The following is a 24,561-nucleotide window of genomic DNA, read 5'->3' as shown; positions in this document are numbered from 1 at the left end:
TAACGTTTTGTTGTTTTTAAACAACAAAGTCAGAAAACATATTTTTTACAAAATAATTTTTTCTTGTTGTTTTTTTTTAATGTAATTACATTCAAACGTGAAGAAAATTTTTGAGTAGTGCATATTGATTGGTTTACTTTCAACCCTAAACATTAACATGTTTTTTTTTCTTTTTTCAATTTCCTTAATTTCATGAATCAATTATATGACGTCCATTAGTTAGGTAGCGCAAATTAATAGATCCTAAAAATTTTCCATATGGGTTGCAACGCTTTGTCAGGTAGCCCCCTTCTCTTCCCCGTAAGCCATGTATTTTGTGGACATTCCCCTACGACATTTCAGCTTTAGATAAGTCATATTCAAAATTGGAAAAAAATACGCAACAAAACAAAAAAATTTACATTTACTTTTATGGCTTGGGCTGCTCCTCTCCAGTCTCCAGCGGCTCACCTCGTTGTCACATGTCACGAGAGTACCAAGATTAATAAATTCGTTGGACACTTCAAAAGTATCCCCATCCAACTGCACCGCAGCAGCAACATCCGTAGAACTACCACGCTCTCCATGTACTTCATTTTGGCAGTGTTTAGGGTGAGTCCAGTTCTCGCAGCTTCCCTTTTGAGAACCGTAAAGGCCTCCTTATTGCTCTACGGTTAACACTAATTATATCAATGTCGTCCGCGAAGCCTAGAAGCATGTGGGACTTCGTCTTCGTGAAGATGATGCCGCTCCTCTGCACACCTGCCCTTCATATTGCATCTTTTAAAGCTATGATGAACAGCAAGTTCGAGAGCCCGTCACCTTGCTTCAGACCATCTAACGTCACAAACGCGTCCGATGTCCTGAAGCATGATGTGAAACCGTTAAGCGTCGCACAAGACAGTTAAATTAGTTTTGTTGGAAAACCATGTTCAAGCATAATTTGCCACAGCTCGTTGCGTTTCACTGTTTCGTACGCCGCTTTAAAGTCAATAAACAAATGATGTGTTGCAAGTTGGGTTCTCGAAACTTATCGAGGATCTGTCTCAAGGTAAACGTCTGGCCTGTTGTAGTTCGTCCAACTCGAAAACTGCATTGGTATTTTCCAACAAAGGCTTCCTGCAACAGCCTAAGTCACTGGAACAGGACACTGGTGAGATTTTGACGTAGGACTACGTCTTTGTTTTCTATACTAGATTACACTTTGTGAAAATGAAAATGAAACTGGCAAATGTTGCGTCAGATTTCAAACGGTTATAGCAAGCGAACGACTTAATGCATCTTAGTCATTTATATTTCGGTGGATAGATAAAATGTGTAACAATTTTTTGATATTATGTTCAACATTGTTACTTTACTGCTTAATGGTGGAAAAAGGTGAAAAGTTCCAAGGTCAAGCTTTCCCATACATTTCCCTTGTTCTTGGCTTGCTTCCCAAGCACAGATATCAATAACATGGACGAAATAAATTCCACTGCCTACGTATTTTGACCCAACAAAGTGTTTTGGTTTGTTTGTCTTTGTCTAAGCTGCGTGGCCACGCCTTAATGGTAAAAATCTACGCTGAATTGGAAAATTCAGCTTCAGTTTAGTTTGTTCCACAATAGCGAGTGCGGTGCAGCCGTTAAAGCTTTGCGACATTGAGAAACGAGAGCTGCATACGAGTCAACTTCCAGGCACCGCGGAGCATGTTACTTGTATTCTGCACACGGCAGCAATAATAACCATTTACGCTGCAGGATATTTTGCTGGCACAGCTGCTGGAGGGCACAGCGGAGAGCAAATTTTATATTTTATCGTTGCTACCGGTGGTGGTGTGATTATCAGCATTCTGTAGCATACATTTCGAGCTGAAGGTTATCGAATCGGTTCTTTTTAGAACTATAAATGCTTGAAGATAAGAGTTACGAGAATTTTCACAACTACTCCTAGTGTGAAATGTCCATCTATTTCTCAATAATCATTTTTACAATAACGACCAGGACGCACCAAAAATAAACGGTAGTGTTGCCTATGAATAGTTTATCACAACAGGACATAACCCTCATTTCAAGAATTTTCACTGCTAAATTGAGTGATTTTCCGGTTTAATTGTATGTTTGTGTTTGTGTTTGTGAAAAGAAAATTAGTTAATCTAAGAACCAGAGTGATTTTCGCATCGGGAAAGCGAAAACTTTCTTTTGATGCTTATGAAAATCACTCAGTAGTATCGAAGGTGTTTTGGTTTGTTCCTCTTTCTCGAAGCTACGTAGCCACGCCTTAATTGCAAAAATCTGCTCTGAACTCGATACAAAAGACTGCGTGTAGAAAATTCAGCTTCAGTTTAGTTTGTTACACATAAGCGAGAGTGCAGCTGTTAAAGGTACGCGACATTGAGAAACGAGAGCTGCATACGAGTCAACTTCCAGGCACCGCGGAGCATGTTACCTGTATTCTGCACACGGCAGCAACAATAACCATCGTACGCTGCAGGATATTTTGCTGGCACAGCTGCTGGAGGGCACAGCGGAGAGCAAATTTTTATTATTTTTTATATTTTATAATCGATGCTACCGGTGGTGGTGTGATCATCAGCATTCTGTAGCTACATTTCGAGCTGAAGATTATGAAATCGGTTCTTTTCAGAACTATAAGATGATGAAGATAAGAGTTATGAGAATTTTCACAACTACTACTAGTGTGAAATTTTTATCTATTTCTAAATAATCATTTTTACAATAACGACCAGGACGCACCAAATATAAACGGTAGTGTTACCTATGAATAGTTTATCACAACAAGATATAACACTCATTTCAAGAATTTGCACTGCTAAATTGAGTGATTTTCCGGTTTAATTGTTTGTTTGTGTTCACTCGAACACCGTTATCAGTCAAATGTTAGAAACGAAAATTAGTTAATCTAAGAACCAGAGTGATTTGCGCATCGGGAAAGCAAAACCTTTCTTTTGATGCTTATGAAAATCACTCAGTAGTATCGAAGGTGTTTTGGTTTGTTCCTCTTTCTCGAAGCTACGTAGCCACGCCTTAATTGCAAAAATCTGCTCTGAACTCGATACAAAAGACTGCGTGTAGAAAATCCGGCTTCAGTTTAGTTTGTTACACATAAGCTAGAGCAGTGCAGCTGTTAAAGGTACGCGACATTGAGAAACGAGAGCTGCATACGAGTCAACTCAAAATATTCATGGTGCGATTATCAGCGTTCTGTAGCACGAACTTTTAACTGAATATTATGGAATCGGTTCTTTTCAGAACTATAGATGCTTGAAGATAAGAGTTATGAGAATTTTCGCAACTACTACTAGTGTAAAATTTTCATGTATTCATGCTTCGTTAGTTTTAAAATAACGACTATCAAAAATAAACGGTAGTGTTACCTATGAACAGTTAAGCGCAGCATATAATAATATTTAGTTTAGCATATATTAAATATTTAGTCCTACGTCACCATTCCATACAACCCCTAGGGCTGTATACCTTGTAGTATTTATAAGCGGAATTGAGAAGGGATAGGCCTCGATAATTACTACAGTTGAGTCTATGTCCCTTCTTGTAGATAGATCATATGAGTCCTTCCTACCAGTCTGTAGGTCTACGCTACGCTATTCATACGCTTCATGAAAGATAATTGGTGCGTTAGTTGTTTAATTTTTTTTACCCGAAGTGCTGCCAGATATATAATTTTTGTATTCCAAACAAACATTACGTTTTCGGCAAATGCGGCCTTTTTTATATTGATTTTTATAATATCATCGTGTTCCTCGAAAAATTTCACGCAAGAAACAATTTAAGAAAAAGAAATTATGCAATAAAATTGGGTTTTTGTCAAAGTGAACTTAGATGAATAGTTCCCCCAACTTTGATTAAAATTTCTGATAGTTGTGTCCAAGTGGTATGACAATTTTGTATGGAATGAACCTTGCGCAGATTGATTCTGCGATTCAGGTGTGATGCCTAATTCCATGAGAGAATAGTACTGTCTTCCCGACTTGACTATTAGAGCTCCGTTGTAAACAAATGTTGTGGAAAAAAAGATCTCTCTTCTGTCGAGTTTTTGCTTTCTAGAATTTCCCATTTTCTTTTTTTGCTGTGCTTTTCGTTTTTCATTCTCTAGTTGAAAATATTCGCCTCTTCTTCTTTCCTTCGAGCCACCTGTTGATAGTTTTGGTGGTTGTATTACGTTCTGTTTCAAAAATTCGAACTCGTTTCCATTGAATATTTGCTCGTGTTAGGTAGTAAACGCCCAATGTTTATAGTTCTCACTCGCAATATGTGTTGATTGTGTTCAAGCATTGATTTATCAAGTAATTACTTGGCTACCTCGCTGAACTCGGCTAATTAAAGGTTGCCGAACTGACAGAAGATCAAGCTTAGGAGTGGAATGTAACACCGTGGCTAGGCTTAAATTTTTTCCTGTTCGGGACATTTTCTACTGCGACCAGGGATTTGATCTTTTGTGGCGGGCCCCGAGTTAATGTAAGCCTCTTCAGGGTGTCGTACAACTATTGGATTTAATGGTTTCCACTTGCTGAGTATTGACATTGTCCCAATAAGGTATTATTGAATGAATAAAGTTCACTGCCAATTGGGAGAAGTCATCCAAATATCTAATGGTTGTGTAAAGTATTTATCAAAGAATTGCTTCCTTTTTTGAAAAAGTGCTTCTCAGTCAGATAGTAAATGTTCCGAGGTTAGGGAAGATGCATAAAGGACGTAGCATTCTAGGGGGGCAGGGGGGGTTTGCAGTTTTGTGACGAAATGTGACAAGGGGTAGGGTGGGGGGTCGAGCCAAGCTACGTAGCAAATATAAACTAAGAAAAAAATTTGAATTTTTTCTAATTATTCTTTTTTATTAATGTTTTTTTTTCTGTTTAGGGTTATTTCTATTACTTTCTTGTCTTTTCTTGATCATCTATGATACAATGTTTTTTTTTTCGATGGTAAAATTTGCAAAAAAAAAAATGTCATGAGTGTGAGGGTGGTGTTATGAAGCTACGACATTATCTAGAGGGGGGTCTGACTTTGTGACGAAATGCTACGATGGGGGAGGAGGGGGTCAAAAAAACCTAAAAAAAAGCTACGTCATTTATGCATGTACAAAAGCGACAGGCACCATCTTGCAACTTATTTATCTGTTTAGTGTAATGTTTACTTTGGCAGGGGCCCGTTACAAGGTCACTAAAGGTACATAAGTATCTTTTTGAGATATGTACTGAACAATCGCTGGGTTACTGTTTTTTGGTGTACTATAAATCTTTTCGATTATCGAGCTAATTTGTTTCTATTTCTAGCCACCTGCTTTTTTTTCACAACTTTTCGAGCATTACTCAAAAATGTACCGTACGACGATTTTGAAATTTTGCCCAGAGATTCTGGACGTCATAACGAATCGAATGGTGCACTCAGATCCTTTGGTGCATTTTTTTATTATAACGGTCTGTGGGATCACCGTGGACTGGTTTCGAGAAAAGCTAGAAATTTGCGATACCAAAGATCAAATATCAATCTGAATTTACGCACTCTTAATATATCAAGTCGTTTTAAATAAATATATTAGTTCGTGAGATTTTGACGTGAAAAAAAAAAAAGAATAAGTACCATCAGTTATAATTATCATTTGTCATATACATCGCTTAAGTAGGGTTTTGTTTTAACTATATTGCTTTTGTCAAAGGGTGTTAAAATCCCTCAGTCGATAGCATAAATTGCAATTATATTGCTTTTGTTTTATTCTTTATATACCCCAAAGTTTATGATTGTAAACGAAATCTAGGTAAGAATTGATAAAGTCTTGCATATCAGTGTTTTGAGTATATTTTGGAATTGAACAGTTTAAACTGATAATGACATTAAATGGAAAGATCAGAAAAGTTAACCCTGTTATAAAGAAAAACATTAACTTCTGGTGGAAAGCCAAAAAACGGAGTTGAACGCGTTGAAAATGCTGCAGTCCTGGATAATCAAAATGCAAATCAATTCGCTGAATACCAACAGTGGTGGTCCAAAGATTGATTAAAACTTCTTTCTGGTGGATCAATGTACCGTGTCGTCTAGACCACAGTGGCAAGTTGAAGGTAAATCAATTATTCACGCGCGTGGTCGGCAAGAATGTGATCGGTTTCATAATGCTTGCGGATGGATTTGCATATGGTTGGTGCTAAATTCCACAGTGTCATCGAAACTTTATGTGAAGTTTTCTCAAGGAATTTATCGCCCGAATGAAATTGCTGTTTGTAAGCTTGCAACATTTTTTTTAGTTTTGACTGAATTTTGGACCATTTTTATTATTACATATATAATTTTAAATATTGAGCAATGCCTTTTACACCTAATAATAAAACAAACTTCTTTTCTTACGAAAAATCTGATGTTTTAACAATATCAATAACAGGATCGTCGGTTAAGGTTTGGCAAAAATGAGCATGAATATAAAAGCGCACTTTTCAATATAATATCAATACGGTTACGGTTACAAATGTTCTACATCCCAGCAGAAATGGAATTGTCCTTCGCCAATAGTTGTTTTTTTTTTTTTGTAAACGTTTTGCAGAAGATAAATAAATTCGAAAAATATGTACTATTTTTTCAGAGGTGACTCAACTGATTGAGACTTTTTTTATACAACAGACTCTATTTTTTAACAGTTTTCCTAGGTCTTAAGGCTGGGACTGATGTCTTGATTAAAAAGCTCATTTTTTTTTAAATTATCATAACATGTTATGTGAAAATCAAGTAATTTGTGCAACTTTATGTAATTGTAGTACTTGTAAAATTATTCTTCGAGGTTCCACAATATACTTTGCGGTATAGTAGTAACGCCTTCTGTCAGTCCATGTCTAATAAGTAATAAGTAGAAGGTCAAGTTCTGAAATCGCTTTCTGACAAACAGAAACTATTTGTAATCAACCAGATTGCAATCAAGCAAAAACCGGAAGTGATATTTCCAATCGAAGTGTTGTGAACGTGACACAATCCCCTCTATTTAAAACTCATTCAATTAAAATATGGGATGTGATTTAACAATCAGCATGAAATAATGTCATTAATTCGGGCTGCTAAAGAATTCTTAATTGGATCAATGTAATCAACAACCCACAAGGAATTTAAACTAAAGGGATCATTATTTGAATGCATAATTTTTTTAAATGGTACTGGATCAATATCATTTGCAATTGCGCTCGGATTGTTTTGGATAGAGATATCTACATTGCGCGAGTGTCGCTCGCTCAAGCCACAAAAAACGAATGATTTGCTGGCATTGAACTTCATTTATATTCCCAACATGCGCCAGCGTGGTTCTGACTAAGTTCAATTATCCGGTAGCCGGTTCGATTGAAATAAAAAGTAATGCGACAAGTTACAGGTAGGTAGCGTAAAGGATATGCAAGTGTGAAATTGGTTGCAATGTAGAATACTTAAAAATCAACCTCACAGCACAGTTTGAATATGAGGAATAAAAAGAAATTATTACTTCACCTCCTACCAGAACGATTATCTCAAAACTGATATTGTCACCTTGCATTAAACACCCCGGGTAATATGCATATTAAATTGCGGTTTGTTATTGTTTATTCACTGTGGACTGTAAGTGATTGTATGTATGCTCTGTAAAGGTTAAAAAATCAAGCTTTGTAACAGCCATTTGTAGCTCCGTTTTATAGATTCATTAGTACAATGCAACCAAAGTTATTAACATAAAATTCAATTTCGTAGTTCAGATCCAGCTCATTTAATCAGGTAATTTGTGAATGTCTCGTGCAACCTCGTATATCTTAAGGTTGGCAGCTCAGGCAGACCGTGAACAGAAAAGGATAGCAACCGCGTATCATGTTTTGTTATTTGTTTCTGAGCAAGAAAGGCAAAATTTGCAACGAATTTGACTTCAATAAATGCAAAACTCAACAAAAAATTACAATTTTATTAGAAGAGTATACCATTGGCTATTCCAAAAAATAGAATATAAGAAGTTAAGTTAATAAATCGTTGTGAAGCAACATTTTTTCAATAATCTTCATAATCACAGAGTATGCTTTTATCCAGTTTGATCATCAGGTAATTTGTAGCCCTAATAATTTTATCAAACAAATATTCATGTGTAAGGGTCCTACTAGTCGAGTCACTATAAATGTGGTTTTTTTTATCAGTCTCAAGTTTATTATCACTCACGATAACATCGGATCATAATTATTAACAATCGTATCAGTCATATTCAACACACAGTAGCGACCAACCGATCAAAACACTTTCAATTTCCTATTGCTTTGAGAAACATGTACCAACATGTGGTAAATAAATTTAGCATATTCAATTTCCATAGCAGCATAAAATTGGCTACTTCCGAATCGAGAAGCAAACAAACATGACGTTTCCGTATTAAAGTCATCGCTTCCCTCAACAAGGCGTTAATCTTTTCTTCACACAAGAAAATTCAAATTAAAGCCCTTCGTTGCAACGAACATATCTTGATTGCTATAGGTACGTGTAAATGCCGAATCCACTCATGTGGGTGCTTGCGATAATCACACTCTTGCACACGGTCTCATAAATCTGATTTGCTCTTCACACTTCCAAACCGTAAGAAGAAACCCTTTCGAAGGCAATAGCATGTTTTTGAGTAGTACTTAGCTATAAACACTAAAATAAGCTTCGACTCAGCCATTAGTTGCGATATGCTCCGACAAGGTCATATCTCCACCTTAGGAAAAGTACAGGTGTTGAAGAAAAAAAGTGATTTACCTTCACTAATGAGTGTTGGAGTTCACTTGTTTCCAATCAACCAAAAAGATGCATGGTGAATTGTGTTGGACGCAAAATCGATTTTATGTCTCCGCTCAATAGCAAAAATATCGATGAATCAAATCAATGTTGAACCACAAACTGAATCGTATTGCACTGCCTAACTTTGCACAATCTTCTCGCTTGCTTCAAAATATATGGAGACATGAATGTTGTTAGATTTCTTGGAAAAAATAATATTAACCTTGTCTTGTGGGACCATTTTGAACCAGTTCATCTTAAAACCGTTAGTTAATCTCCGTTCATTGCTAGACCTTTCCTTGAAAAGTCGACTTTAACAATATGACAGCACATTCGTATTGTGCAAATGTTGGCAGTTAGAATCTTCTTGCTGAGCCGTACGATAAACTACTTCTGCCGAATAAAACTTTTAAGAAGGAGTGCTATTCGAGTTTTATGCGTCGTTCCCGTGATGTAATTTGTCGGAAGAGTCAAAACTGGGGGTTTCTGTACCACGATAATGCGCTTTTCCACGCTGCATTGGTACTTAGAAACCTTATCTCCAGTGGTGGGCACCGCTAATCGAAAATTTAGCGACTCTAATCGCTAAGTCGCTAACCGGGAAATTTAGCTCGATAATCGCTAAACGCTAAACGCTAAACCCACATTAGCGGAACTTTCGCTAATCGCTACCTTTTTAATATGTTAATATTCATATCGCTATATTTATTGCTCGTGTTTTGTAAGATTTGGACCACTTTGATCTTTTTTGGTTAAACAAACGAAAACAATTACCTTTTAAAGCTATTTACAGTAAGAGGTTCACGAAACGGTATTCATATTTGATTTTGTAAAAACAAGAATAACAAAAGTTATTTAGCTTGCATTGAAAATAGATACTTTTAGGAATGTTTTCAAAGAAATTCAATTATTATATGAATCGAAAAAGTAGAACCAAAGTATTCATAATTTCAAGCGCATTGCAATTTACCAAAGTTCTTGGTGTGCCGAAAATTCAATCTAGACCTTGTGCTTGTTATTCAAAATGCTTCTGTGGCTTGTACGATAACTGGAACTCCATTCTAGGGTAAAAAACTGACAAAAGTAACTTTCGCTTAAAAGTATGTTCATCTTTCGAGGCAATTTACGTACGCCATCAGCAATTCACAGTTTTTCTAAATATTTCTATTGTCGCTTCTCTACAAAATTTAGCGAGATAGCGATTAGCGTTTCGAAGGCCAAAATTTTAGCGACGCTAACAGTTTCGCTAACCAGCTCGAAAATTAGCGAAATCGCTAAATCGCTAACTGAATTTTAGCGTCGCCAATTAGCGAATTAGCGGAATGGTGCCCACCACTGCTTATCTCCAAATAACTCGCTGCGCATCGTGTCGCAATCACCTCTTTCTCCTGAATTCGACTTATTTTACAAATGACAATGATAGACAGAGAAAAAAAAAAGAGTTCATGTAGGTGTGCACGCCTGCACACATGTATGTATGTATTTATGTGCGTTTGTGAGTGTGTAAGCGTGATAGAGAAGACAGAAGGATGTTCCATGTCAATTATTTTCAAAAATTAGTGAAAATAGAACACATTTTCATTATTGGTTGGAATTTGACAGTTGAAGCTGAATATCAATGGATAACATTGAATGAGATTGAATATTGAATAGCCTTAATCGATCGTTTGACATTGTGATTACGAACTCTCCCTTTAAATATCCCCCATTTTTACTCATGAAAGCAAAGCTCAGGTGCTAGAATTTCGCAGTGGGAACTTCACTTTCCTATTTATTGTACACAGTCTTCGCAGCTAATTACCATTATACAGGACAGTATCTACCTGAGTTGCGATTCGAACATATTAGGGTAGGGAACATATTCTAAGCAGCTTTAGGAACCGCCTGAGTATTCAGACGAAATACTCGAAATGTGTTGGGTGGAACTCAAACAGTAATATATCAATCTGTTCTTTATCGTTTTCTCTGTCAGAACTTGTTTTCAGATTGTAAAACTAAGTTAGCAAACTTTAACAATAATCATTTGAAGTTACCAATCGAGGGACACTATTCCAATCACCCTGAACCTATTTTAAGCAGTTTCCATCTGTTTTGCAGGCGTTTTTTTGCAGCACCCGAAGTGGCTCCTGAATGGCTGCAATATAGGTCGATTTGTTTCAAATGCTGTTTATTCACAGATTTCTTTGTGATTAACGGTATTTTTTATTTTTATATTCGTTTTTATATTCGTAAGACAGCTCGACAATCAAAGTTTCCGTTTCCATCATTGAAATTGTCGATATTGATCAAAAAGCAGAAGTTTGAGGCCTGTTTTCTGCGACTGGTTAAAATAGGCGCTACTGCTTAAGCCGTTCCTCACCCTATAATTCTTAACAAGACAACCATCATACCTCGAGAATAACCGCGAGTCGTTGAAACTCATTCTGTATCTCATTGGCGTAGTAATAACGGGTACGAGGGTGAGCGATGTCAACCTTGAGGTTATACACCTTTTTGGTCGAGAAAAAAAGAGCAAAGTTTCAAATTTTTTAAAGCTTGTAGCACCCTTTTTATCAATTGCATAAAAGTAGTAATTTTCTGAGAGTTCAGTTATTCAACAACAACAAAATGCGTTTGTTCATGAGAAATACCAATTATTTGAAGAGTAATGGCCGTTTCTTCGAAACACTTTTTTGGCAGAGGTATGCGGTGTTTACGATATCGACGCAGCAGATCAACTAAAATAAAAAAAAAACTCATATTATTTCATTAGTTTAGAAATGTGTCGGGTATCTGAACAATTGTTTTTATAAGAATTTTATTTTAAGTGCCAACTGGAACGTTTTTCCCAAAAAAAAACATGTTTTGAGCAATGAAAATTTCATTAATTTTTTTTTCGGCAAAGTTCAACTTCCTGTATCAAAAAAAGATCGTCTAAAGACCGGGGAATTTACTAACGAACATTATAAAAACCTAAATTAATCCACCTAGCGGTCAGACCCAGCCTTTCTCATTCAAACTTATTATTTGAAAAAATAGATTTACATGAATGCTTCAATCCAATAAATGTATATTTACTCTTTGGGTTCAAAAATATTGAAGTATAAAATATTTGTAATTTGAGTATAAAATATGAAATTTGACGTAATGTTAGTGCTTAAAAAATAGCGAAATAAAAGAAATGACTTTTAATTTTGAACAATTTAGGTAGGCCCAAAGAGAGAGAAACCAACATACCGGGAACGTTCAAATAGTACGATACCACAGTTAAATTATGTTGAGGCCACATATATTCAGCAGAGCAGGTAGAGTTTTAAATAGTCTTTGAATTTCTTTTCTACCATATCTTTTGAGATACATAGCAAATTGTTATGAAGTTTTTTATTTGTAAGCTTGAGAGACGATTCGTTCGTATGACATTCGTTATGTTCAAATAAGTCGTGTAATCTTTAAGATAATAGACATTCGTTGTTTTATTAACAATTTAATACATAACGGTTGCTTAAGTTCGATTATAATCAAATGAAATGGGAACGTATAGGGCAGCCAAACTTTGAAACCACGTATTCAATCATAATTCATCAGTTAACCCTTAACTAGCCCGTTCATCTAATATCAATATTGTTCAAAACCGCTCAACTCTATTTCGTATTCTACGACAACAGAACAATAAGCGTGTAAAAGGAAGAGTAAACTCACGTTACACACAAGCACTGATAAAATAATAATAAGCATGCCACTTCTCAATAGCGGTATAGCTAATAATAGAAGTGCGGGATACAACCAGCGTTGCCAGGTCATTTTTTAAAAAATCTGGAAAAGACAAAATAAAAATCTGGAAAAAATCTGGCAGTCATTTCGTGGGGTGAAAGGTTAATTTTTCGGATAAAAGTCTTGGTGTACGCAAAATTTGAGGTGACAAAATTGCAAAATTTCGCGCCAAAATCGAAGTGATGACCTTTTTGCGGAACAGAGAAAATAAAATCTGGATAAAATCTGGATCATCCATGAAAAATCTGGATAATTTGACATCAAAGCTGTTTACCTGGATACATGTCCAAAAATCTGGATAATCCAGCTAAATCTGGATACCTGGCAACGCTGGATACAACAGACACCCGGGCATATCTCACAATAGATCAACGATTCTGGTCGCAGTGAGGAAGTCTATACAGGAAAAAAAAAAAAATGATGTGAGGAAGGGGGGGGGAGGGGGGGGGGGGGTGATCGATGTTAAATTTTAGTGGTTTTAGAACCTCTAACCGATCGTTATTGAATTCGATATGTAGAAGCTAGTGTAACTGAGGTATTTTAACGACTGTGATTTTTATGTTTTCCTTTAGAGTGGCAAGGAGGGGAGGTAAATTCGTTATTTGTAAATTTCTAAATACCTGACTTCATCACTGTGTCAATTTTGAGACGTGGTTTCTCATGTATGTTTTTTTTTTGTTCACACAACATTTATTTGACACGGCACAATACAAATTAATGTTTTACGGAGTCAATTAAATCTAATGCCTTATGGTCTAGAATATCTTATAATCTAAAGGCAAATTCTTTACCCTCGCTGCCGACTACGAGCTGAAACTAAATCTAATACTAAAACTAACATGGTTTTTTTTTGTTTCGCTGTTAAATTGGCACCTTGATGCTCTTCAAGTAGCTATAAACATGTAGCATGTATGGCAAGTTTCGCTGAGCGAGAATATCACGAACTGGCACATAGGGCTGTATTCCTCGGGCCCTGAGGGTATCCAAAAGTAGAGATCTGGCGCCGCAGAATTCAGCACACACCCAAACCACGTGTTCAATGTCTTGATACCCCAATCCACAAACGCAATGATTACTGATCGCCAGCCCAATACGCAAGAGATGTGCATCTAGCCCGTAGTGGTTGGACATAATCCGAGACATCATGCGAATGAAATCTCGTCCTACATCCAACCCCCGAAACCAAGGTTTGGTGGAAACCTTGGGGATGATGCTGTGTAGCCACCTCCCCAGTTCTCCCTTATCCCACGAGGCCTGCCAGTTGACAAGTGTACTCTGACGTGAAAGTTTTAAAAATTCATTGTAGGCAATTGGTCTGTTATAAATATCACCGTTTGTTGCGCCCACCTTAGCCAAAGTGTCCGCTTTCTCATTGCCCGGAATGGAACAATGAGAAGGGACCCACACTAAGGTAATCTGAGAAGATTTTTCGGATAAAGCACTCAGATGTTCCCGTATTTTCCCCAGGAAATACGGAGAGTGCCTTACATCCTTCATCGATCGGAGAGCCTCAATAGAACTGAGACTGTCCGTAAAGATGAAGTAATGGTCCGTGGGCATTTTTTCAATAATCCCTAAGGTATACTGAATTGCAGCCAATTCTGCGACGTAAACAGAAGCAGGATTATCGAGCTTGTAGTAGGCGGTAAAATTATTGTTGAAGATACCGAAGCCAGTGGACCCGTTGAGAAGTCATCCATCAGTATAAAACGCATTGTCGCAGTTGATGTTTTTATATTTGTTATAAAATATTTTAGGGATCTGCTGCACGCGTAAATGATCCGGGATTCCACGAGTTTCTTCCATCATGGATGTATCGAAAAACACAGTAGAAACAGAAGTATCTATTAAGTTGACACGATTGGAGGTGTATGAGGAAGGATTTATACTTTGAGACATGTGATTGAAATACACAGTCATGAAACGGGTTTGAGAATTAAGTTCAACTAGCCTATCGAAATTTTCAATTACCAAGGGGTTCAAAACCTCACATTTGATGAGAATACGAGTAGTCAGATCCCAAAAGCGGTCTTTTAATGGGAGAACGCCCGCTCAAACTTCCAAACTCATCGTATGGGTCGAATGCATGCAACCTAAGGCAATACGCAAACAACGATACTGCAATCGTTCCAGCTTGATTAAATGGGTGTTTGCAGCGGAGCGGAAGCAGAAACACCCGTACTCAAGCACCGACAATATCGTTGTTTGGTAAAGCCTTATGAGGTCTCCTGGGTGAGCGCCCCACCATGATCCAGTAATTGTCCGGAGAAAATTCACTCTTTGTTGACATTTTTTCATCAAATACCGAACGTGACATCCCCAGGTGCCTTTCGAATCGAACCAGACACCAAGATATTTAGATACCAAAACCTGAGAAATCGTTTCACCCATTAACTGTAAGCGGAGCTGAGCAGGCTCGCGCTTCCAAGAAAAAACTACTATCTCAGTCTTCTCCGGAGAGAATTCGATACCTAGCTGTAAAGCCCAAGCAGACAAATTGTCCAAGGTATCTTGCAATGGTCCTTGCAAATCGGCAGCTTTGGCTCCTGTAACAGAGACCACGCTGTCGTCTGCAAGTTGTCTTATCATGCATGAATTTGCCAGACATGCGTCAATGTCATTCCCATAAAAATTGTAAAGAAGGGGGCTTAAGCATGAGCCCTGGGGAAGACCCATGTAGCTAATACGAAAAGTTGCCAAATCGCCATGCGTAAAATGCATATGCTTTTCGGACAACAAATTATGCAAAAAATTGTTCAAAATTGGTGAAAAGCCTTGTCGGTGAAGTTTGCCCGAAAGAATGTTAATAGAAACGGAATCAAAAGCCCCCTTAATGTCCAAGAACACAGATGCCATTTGTTCTTTGCGAGCATAGGCTAGCTGAATATCTGTAGAAAGCAACGCAAGACAGTCATTCGTTCCTTTGGCACGGCGGAAGCCAAATTGAGTATCTGATAGTAGACCGTTTGATTCGACCCAATGGTCTAAACGACGGAGTATCATTTTCTCCATCAATTTCCGGATACAGGATAGCATTGCAATCGGCCTATAAGAGTTGTGATCAGAAGCTGGTTTTCCCGGTTTTTGGATGGCGATCACCTTCACTTGCCTCCAACCCTGCGGTACAATGTTTTGCTCCAGGAACTTATTGAACAAGTTCAACAAGCGCCTCTTGGCATTGCCGGGTAGATTCTACAACAAGTTGAGTTTGATTCTATCTAACCCAGGCGCGTTATTGTTACAGGGCAAAAGGGCAACTGAAAATTCTGCCATCGTAAAAGGTGATTCTATCGCATCGTGGCCCGGAGACGTATCGCGAACAAAGTTTTGCGCAGGAACAGAGTCCGGACATACTTTCCTGGCAAAATCAAATATCCAACGACTTGAAGACTCCTCGCTTTCGTTGACCGTTATACGATTTCGCATTCTTCGGGCTGTGTTCCAAAGAGTGTTCATCGATGTCTCCCTCGACGTTTCGTTTACGAACCGGCGCCAATATCCACGTTTCTTTGCTCGGACCAAGCTTTTGAACTTGGTCTCAAGCTCCAAATACCGCTTAAAGTCGTCGGGTTGACCTTTCACCCAAAAGAAGGCCTTAAACGCGTCGGATTTTTCCGTGTAGACATCGGAGCACTCTTTGTCCCACCACGAAGTGGGAGGCCGTTCTTTGATCGTCACGCCGGGTTATTTCTTCGTTTGGGCTTGCAACGCGGCGTCGAGAATCAAGCCCACGAGGAGGTTGTATTCTTCAAGTGGTGGGTGATGTTGAATCGACTCGACAGCTTCTGATATCATTTCCTCGTATAATTTCCAATCGATATGCCGTGTGAGGTCATACGGAATATCAACTGATCGCGTGCGAGTTGAACCATTATCAATTGAAATTTGAATAGGCAAATGATCGCTACCGTGGGGATCAAGGACTACCTTCCATATGCAATCCAACCGTAGCGATGTTGAACATAAAGATAAATCTAAAGCGCTGGAGGTTTCGGAACGCGTGTCATATCCCCGTTGTTTAATATTGTCATGTCGAAGTCGTCGCAGAGGTTATAGATCAAAGAGGAACGGTTATCATTAGAAGGGGAACCCCAAGCCACGCCGTGAGAGTTAAATTCTCCCAAAATCAAACGTGGCGAGGGAAGAAGTTCTATTAAATCAAAGAGCAGCCGTTGCCCAACCTGTGCTCTGGGAGGAATATATATTGAGGCAATACAAAGCTCTTTACCTTGTATTGTCATTTGACATGCGACAGCTTCGACGCCTGGGACCGTGGGGAGGTTAATACGATAGAAGGAATAGCACTTCCTAATCCCTAGAAGTACTCCTCCGTAAGGGGTGTCTCGGTCGAGGCGAATTATATTAAAATCATGGAAGCTACCCAAGTAACACACAAAACATGTTTAAAAAAAAGTAACAACGAAAGTAGTCATATAAGTGTACTACAAGCGCAATTGAAAACTTGTGTTATTATGTTGTGTTTGAAGTTGTTTTTCATCAGTAATACAATCGCATTTCGAAAACAAGCTCGTTTTTTCTGGTTTTTGAGATGTTTTTGATAACATGAGTTCAAGAATGACAATCACTATCACTTGGTCTTTTTGTAAGACATTACACCATCTAATAACAACACTACGTACCTGTAAAATGCTTTTCCTTAGTACAATAGTCGAAGCATTCAACACCCAACTTAAAATTACGTGATCAAATTATTATTTAAACTATACGAACGATTTCTATATTTATTCGAAGCGGGTCAAAACGCGCCTTCAAAAGATAAACAAAACGCTTGCAGTGTAACCAATATCACTCCAGATTTTTGTTATTGTATATCTAACAACGTTTTCTAGTTTTGTTAGATTTTATATCCAGATAACGTTGAAACTATGCGAAAACAATTTCAATATTCAAGGTTGAATATTATTTTTTGTCATCATTTTATAATCAATAAAAACTGCCACTGATAAAAGAAATTGCCGATCTAGTTGCACTGCGCAGACACAACACATTTGCGCATGCGCTGGTTAACAGTTGTCATAGCAACAGATTTGCGCTTTGCCGTATTAGTACTCGAGATGTATTTTGCCACTTAATTCTATCAAGTTGGCTTGCTCTCATGCAGTTATCGGTACTTGTTCTACTAGCCTTCATGTTTTGCGCTTTTCTGGTTATATTGATGTCATGGAATAAGTAACGTCAACTATTCTATACCAACGTGTGTTACTTGGGTAAGATCTACATTTGAAGTGAGCCAAGTTTCACAGAGGGAAAATGCATTTATGCTTATTAATCAAAATTTTAAATGAATCAATTTTGGGGATGATACTTCTACAATTCCACTGTAAAATAGAGATAGAATCCTTCATCTCAGCCGATGAATTAGCCATCGAAGGATACGATCGCTGCAAGGAGAGGCCATTTAGCAGTCAACTGCTTCAAAAACGTTTTAACTGTTGGTAGAAATGCCAGCAGAAGACTTATAAGAGGATCAGTTATGTTGAAATTTTCATAAATCCGGTCCACAATATCTGAAAACTTCAGCAGTCCAGATTCTGGCTGAATCTTGGACGAAAAAGAAGGAACAGTTGGGTTTTTTGAAGTTCCTGGAAGTTCCGGAAACTCCTTACTTGAATTCAGTTTTGCCAATCCCGGAGGAGTTTGCTTCGGATTTTCTACAGCACTTTTTTGTTTTTTAGTATCAGTCACTTCAGATGGAGACCTTCTCTGTCCTTTCCTAGGAAGCCTAGGAGAAGAAAGGTTTTTCCTCTTCCTAGATTTCCCGGGTTCAACAAAAGAAGATTCCCCAACTGAATCGTCAGAATCAGACTCATCAGATGGCAAGACCTCGAAGAGATTCGGGGAAACCAGTTTGGTAGCAGCGGCCTCTTTGAGCATTTCTGCGAAAGAGTCTGAAGGGGTGTAAGTTTTTTCACCCTTGTCGAGCGATACTGAATGTAATTGCTTACATTCAAGTATCTTGGCAGGATCAAGGCTAGAATCCTTGAAAAGGCCTTTTCCAGCCTTCAACAGGTCCTCGACAGTCAGACTCGATTCGCTGACCACACCGTCAATCTCAACTACGCGAGCTGGAATGTACACGTGGTACTCCCGCGTGAAGAGCTCACAAGCAGCAATCTCGTTTGCTTGCTTGAGGTCGGACACCAAAACACGCAGCTTATTCGGGCGTACTTTGGTAATTTCAGTCACGGCTGTAAACCGTGCCAGATTCTTACATATTTGCATTGTGTTCAATGCTTTCACTTTCGGCCGGAAAAATACAGCCCCAATACCAACTTTGCCCTCCGGATACTGCTTAAGCCGATGGGTAGCTTCCTGCGGGGCTCCATTCTTAACCCTTGGAACTTTGTATCCGGGAGGGCTAGGCGGTAGAACGAGCGGGTTTTCATCCCCGCGTTCGTCGTCCATGTTGGACGCGTAAGCCACACACGCAAAATGCCAATCAACAAATAATATTGTAGAAAAAAAACCAAGAAAAAAAAACTACTTATCTTCTGCAGCCGCTCTCCACCGCAATCAGCGCACGGGCGATGCCAATCTCCAGTCCTTCACACAAGAGTCCGCTAGCAAAAGCTGCAGCCGCTCCAGCCACACAGCAGCACCAGTACAGCCAAACAGCAGTACGCCGGGTACTGGATCTCTCGCAGTAGCGACACAACGTACAGTCTGTGGCGTACGGTAGCAATAGGCGATGATGCGTTCTTTTGTCCTCAATAGACGACGGCAACAAGCAGCAGTGCACACGCAATACAATGCACGGTGACCTTGAAGGCGATTAACTGGTCGGCACTATCGAGATCGAAATGAAATTGCGACCGAACACGACGAGAGCACAACTCGGAATGACATGTATGTTTGTATGGGATTATTTTCTTGTATCTCAGTAGCGTAGTTGGGGGTACTATTGAAAACTTCATCAAGAAAATTTGCATATAGGCGATTCGAGTATTGGGTGTGGTTTTGCGACATTATCTTGGCATTTGAGACTTTACTATATCTCAGTGGCTGAGAAAGTGAATAAATATTGTCAACCTTCTATTAATTCAAAATCACAGAAATAAAAAATGACAATCATTGAATTCGGTGCATAAATGTATTGCAGAATCGTTTCAATGGCCTTAAATTTTATTTAACGTTAGTGAGCATTGGGGTGACCAGCAGCAACGAATTTGGTCTTTGTAAACTCCTAAATACAAAACACGATCACCGTTTTGTACACGGAGGTTCTCTAAAAAACGAGGTATATTCTTGTCACATTGATTTCTCTGTATCACAGAGGCGTAGTTAGGGAGGTGATAATTACATGAACCATTACTATTTTTAAACCGTTAAATACATCTTGAAAATTTGTATTTAGTGCCCTCGCGTATCTGACAAATCTCTAAGATATTGGCGTCGGTTTATTTCATTAGCGTGGGCAAGATGGGGGATAAATTTTTCTTATTGCAAAACAGAAATCTTCAATCCCGATCGTCATGTAAGTTTTGAGCGCGAAGCGTGTTATTAACTTACGACTTACGATTTCCGAACATGGCCAAATGCCACCCATTATGGTTATTTCTGGAACCAAAATTATACTCAGAGGCCCAGAATCGACTCCAGACACCATTTTGTAATCCAATTCCGGAATCGAGATGATGCCCAGAGATAGGGTATCGAATCCAGACGCCATAATGAAATCCAAGATGGCAACTTCCGGTTTCTAAAAGTGACCAAATACTGCAATGGGGTTATGTTTGGATCTAAAATGATACCCGGAGGCCGGAAATCGACACCAGATGTCATTTTAGAATCCAATGTAGTGACCTCTGCTTGCTGAAAAATAACCAAAAATCTCCAAATAGTACCCAGTATGAGTATTTCTGGAACCGGGATAATGCTTAGAGGCCTAAAATAAACCACAGACGCAGTGGAAGAAATACCCTTTCCATTTCGTTATTTCGTTGTTGGTACGTCTGTCTGTTTTTTTGAATATCATTTTTTGTTTTTAAAATTATATTTTTTCAGTGTGTTTCTAAAGTTAGTCCAGATAAATTTTCAAAAAAAAAAAAAATTGCAAAGTTGCTTGGTTTAATAAGGTCACCCACAAAGTTTGATTGAATTCTGCTAGGGTGCTGCGAGCCCTAAAGAAATTGTACCCAACATTGAAAAAAAAAACCGCCAAAAACAACACCTATACCTCCTTATTTTCATATCTCGATGAATCCTTGACAGATTTTCCACCTTTAGGTACAAATGAACTCGGAATGAGTTCTAGTTTTTTAGCAACTTATAAATCAAAAAAAAAAAAAAAAAAAAAAAACAAGATGTCAGCAAAAGTTCTACGCGTTGCAAAAATGTTCATTTTGACTCACACTCCTACACAATCTGGAACATTGACCCGTCAAGTTTTCAAGTATCTAATACTAGGAAACTAGGATAGTTTTGCAGTTAAATGAATCCAGTTTCGTTGAAATTTATTATTCGTGAAGTTCTGGCCATTTAAAAATTGTAAAAGATTTGTCTGTCTCAATCATTCTGTCTACCCACTGTAGTATTTTAAGCATTGGATTATGAAACACAAAACCCATAAAATGTCGAATGTTACAGTTATGCTATTATAGGCAGTGTATACATTGGTATATTCTAGATAGAAAATCTATGTCAAAAAGATTCCGATAGTGATCAACTAGAATTCAGTGCCATTAAAATGAAACTGAAAAGCAAGGCGAAGCAAAGGCTTCAGGATTCGTAGCTAACTGTTTTAGTGTACAGGACAATTGCGCTACGATCCTAATGATTCCTTATTAGGTCAGCATCTTATCTCAAGACCAACTAGAAGAGCTGAAAGACTCATAGCGAAACTAATAGCGTGTAAATTGGGTAAACAATCTTCAATGAAATATTTAACGACGCGTTTGATCATATAGAAGTATGAAATTAGGTCATATTTCACACTGTAGTTAGGAATTAGTTTCCCTATGAACAAAGCAATGCATTATCTAGGTAAAACTGCTGATCGGCATGTGCATACACTTAAACGCAATGCATCCGAGAAAGTGGCTCTTGCAGAACCCGCTGCCGCTTCCGGCCGGCTCGGAAAAGCATTCGTATGTAGTTTTCCTCTAACTGACCATGGCAAATGATATATAAACGCCTACCACCCATCCGCCGGGTAACGTTTGACCAGCTAGTAGTATGGACCGTACATTGGCAAACTTAAACGAAGTGTATGCAGGTTTCGTCTCACGTTACTGCCGGAGAAAGTGGTAATTGAGAGTAACTTTTTTTGCTCAACATACGGGGAAGACAGGTTTCTACTTGGAAACATCATCCGACTGTTATTTCCTTTCTACTAGCACCCAATAAAGAATCTAAACAGCGGATTTCAGAAGTTCTGCAAAACTCTTTCACTTAGTTGTGTCAAAAAAAAGGTAATCACGAAATGTAAACGTAATTTAAGTAGAAAAAAAAACCTGGGCAGATGTATCTAAATATGCTTTTTTTGGCAGCTCTCTTGGTTAAACTGCTACCGAGCTGAACTAATTCGCTGATACGATAATAAGCAAAACGAAGAGCGCAAAAAGTTATTCACATGCCGTTAAACGTTGGTAATTCGCTAGATAGTTGCCATGAGTGACTTTGAGTATGCATGAGTTTTTTAACAGGATGCACCGATTGTTCCAAATGTTTGAATTGTATTTGTTTAGTGTGTTGCATTGTTCATTGATAGTCTCAACTTTGGCAGTCTTTTAATCATTGAAATAAAATTAATTATTTTGGAACCTAAAAACCTAAAAAAGAAGTAAAAATTGCAAAATTAAAATTTATTTTTGCACCGTCAAGTTTCAGTCTACGCGGCATACGGTATGTACAACAAAAAAAAGTATACATACTACAAGAGTGTTGATCTTCATCAACATTGGCCACTGTGTGCGATGTAATGCAATGCAATGGTGCTTTGTTTATATACGTATTATGTTTTTCTTCTTCTATCGGAAAATGCTTTCTGGAAACCACTTCACTGTCGACCAGTACACCGTGAACTTGCGACGCGCGCGCAGGCAATTAGATAGCTTGTGTTCCGCCTACCTCGGCCAGTAGGCTCACACTCTTGGTACGACTTTCGTGCGTGGTCGGAATGAAGAGTTGTTGTACGGGAATTATCGTTCGGGTTTGCTGTCTCATTAGTGATTTGTTTGAAGTGTGTTGATATTTTAGCACACGATTGGTGAATTTGGATTGTGTTGTAAGATTTACTATTTATTCACTATGCTTTAAGTATAGTTTTAGCAAAGTGAGTGGAATAAGAGTGGTTATTGAACGCTTATAGACTGCATACCGCGGTGTTTCCGTAGTTAATCGATCGGAAGGTACTTAAAAACTTGTGCGTAAACAAAACTAGCTGAAAAATCGAAGCTTTACAGGTTCGAATATACTGGCAATTTTTGTTTTCAAATCAACTAATAGTCAACTCTTTCGAGTGTATTTCACAACGTTAGAGCAAATCTCACCCATTTCACAATCTAATAAACCAGTCCCGCAATGCTATAGTGCTAGCCTATCCTTCGGTCGAATGCAACTATTTTCGCTTTCATCCTATGCAGCATAGACGGACGGTTGTTGAACGCAAGCTGCAAGATCAAATCCTATATACATGACGCTGAGCTGCGGCAGAAGTAAACATGCAGGTTTCGTGGCCTACATTTTGACATCAGCCGCACACAGTAGATATATACATTGCTTTGCTTGTTCCGTGCGTGCACTTATTATATGCCGTCGTTTATCGCAACAGAGGCGCGTTTTGCGTTAGTGGAATCGAAGTGCACCCCGATTGGAACCAGATTGCAAGTAAATTTATGTGCTGGAAGGTACACATCCAGCCAGAATCAGCGCTTTCGGCTTCCTTTCTATAAGAGTGAAAGTCAACCTAGAGCGGTTTTGAGTTTCATTGAAAGAAATATCTTTGGCACGAGCGGGTTTCACGGGAGCGAACAAACTGTATAATGATTCAAATTTCATCCTTAAACTTACAGTAATGAGAGTAAATAATTAAATGACGATATTTAAAACGTATTGACATTTTTTATACGTTGTGTGTAGAACATGAGTGTACAGTTTTTAACGAAGGTCTGCGTGCTACGGAAGCTGCGAACGTAGAAATTGAATTAAAAAGCGGTGATCAGATGTCGAATAATTGGAACTGAATCATTCTTTGGAAAGTTTGAAAAATTGTTTCTCCGGGTGATCATAGTTTCCTTACAAATTGAATTCAATAAAAAGGAAACGGTGGAAAATAAAGTGTTGTTGTGCTGTGAGCGCGTAATGAGAAATTACTTTAGTTACTTATTAAACCTAATTTGCTCAGCATTCCTTATGATAATTCCTGTGTTACAATGTATCGGTATAAACCTACGAGATCTTGCTCCACCTAGTCCTGCAAACTGGCTGTTTGTGCGTGCCGTCTAATATTGATTAGATGGGAGGTGAAACCGTTTTTGGCACAACTGTTGTCTAATTTTTTCAATAATAGGGTTCAATTTTTTAAATGCTGATCAGTACTATTAAGAATTCCACACTGGCACCGACATCGGCCGCTACTAACAAAAAAAAAAACAACCGTTGTTTTGACCCACTCCTAACATGAACAACGGACACTCAGACTACACTATCAGCAAAGTGCCCTCACACGGTTAGAGTACGACCAAGGTCCTGTGGAAGTTATTACGCGATCTCTTTAACAATTGCGCATAGCAAGAACTTGATGTTCTTGCTAGGATAGAAGTTATTGTATGAGAAGCTATACAGGGTGTGCAATAAGTTCGAATACAACTTTTCATCATTGTGTAGGTACGCACAATGTGCATTCTGTGTTTTGGTATTAGTGTCAGCTTTAACCTCATATATAGGCTAACAGACTCGCACGGTGTCGACTTGTAGTCAGTTGTTGAGTGCTAAAGCACGATGAAGGAGTTCTGCGACGTCGTAGTAAAGTTGTTTGAAATCCCACGGGATGAAGTGTAATTTCATTTAACATAAACAACCCGCGGTTCCAGAGCACCGCGTCGGTGATGGTTTG

General features: G+C 38.4%; 1 protein-coding gene across 4 annotated transcripts in view; it reads left to right on the top strand.

Moving 5' to 3' along the window:
• LOC129722847 (uncharacterized) overlaps nucleotides 1-24,561 on the top strand; it is a 148,082-nt gene that overhangs the window by 27,494 nt on the left and 96,027 nt on the right. The gene's annotated exons all lie outside the window — the stretch shown is intronic.

This window comes from Wyeomyia smithii, chromosome 2 (genome assembly GCF_029784165.1).
Source record: "Wyeomyia smithii strain HCP4-BCI-WySm-NY-G18 chromosome 2, ASM2978416v1, whole genome shotgun sequence".
Lineage (NCBI taxonomy): Eukaryota > Metazoa > Arthropoda > Insecta > Diptera > Culicidae > Wyeomyia > Wyeomyia smithii.
The sequence above is the reverse complement of the archived record's forward strand: the minus strand, read 5'-3'. Positions and strand labels throughout refer to the sequence as shown.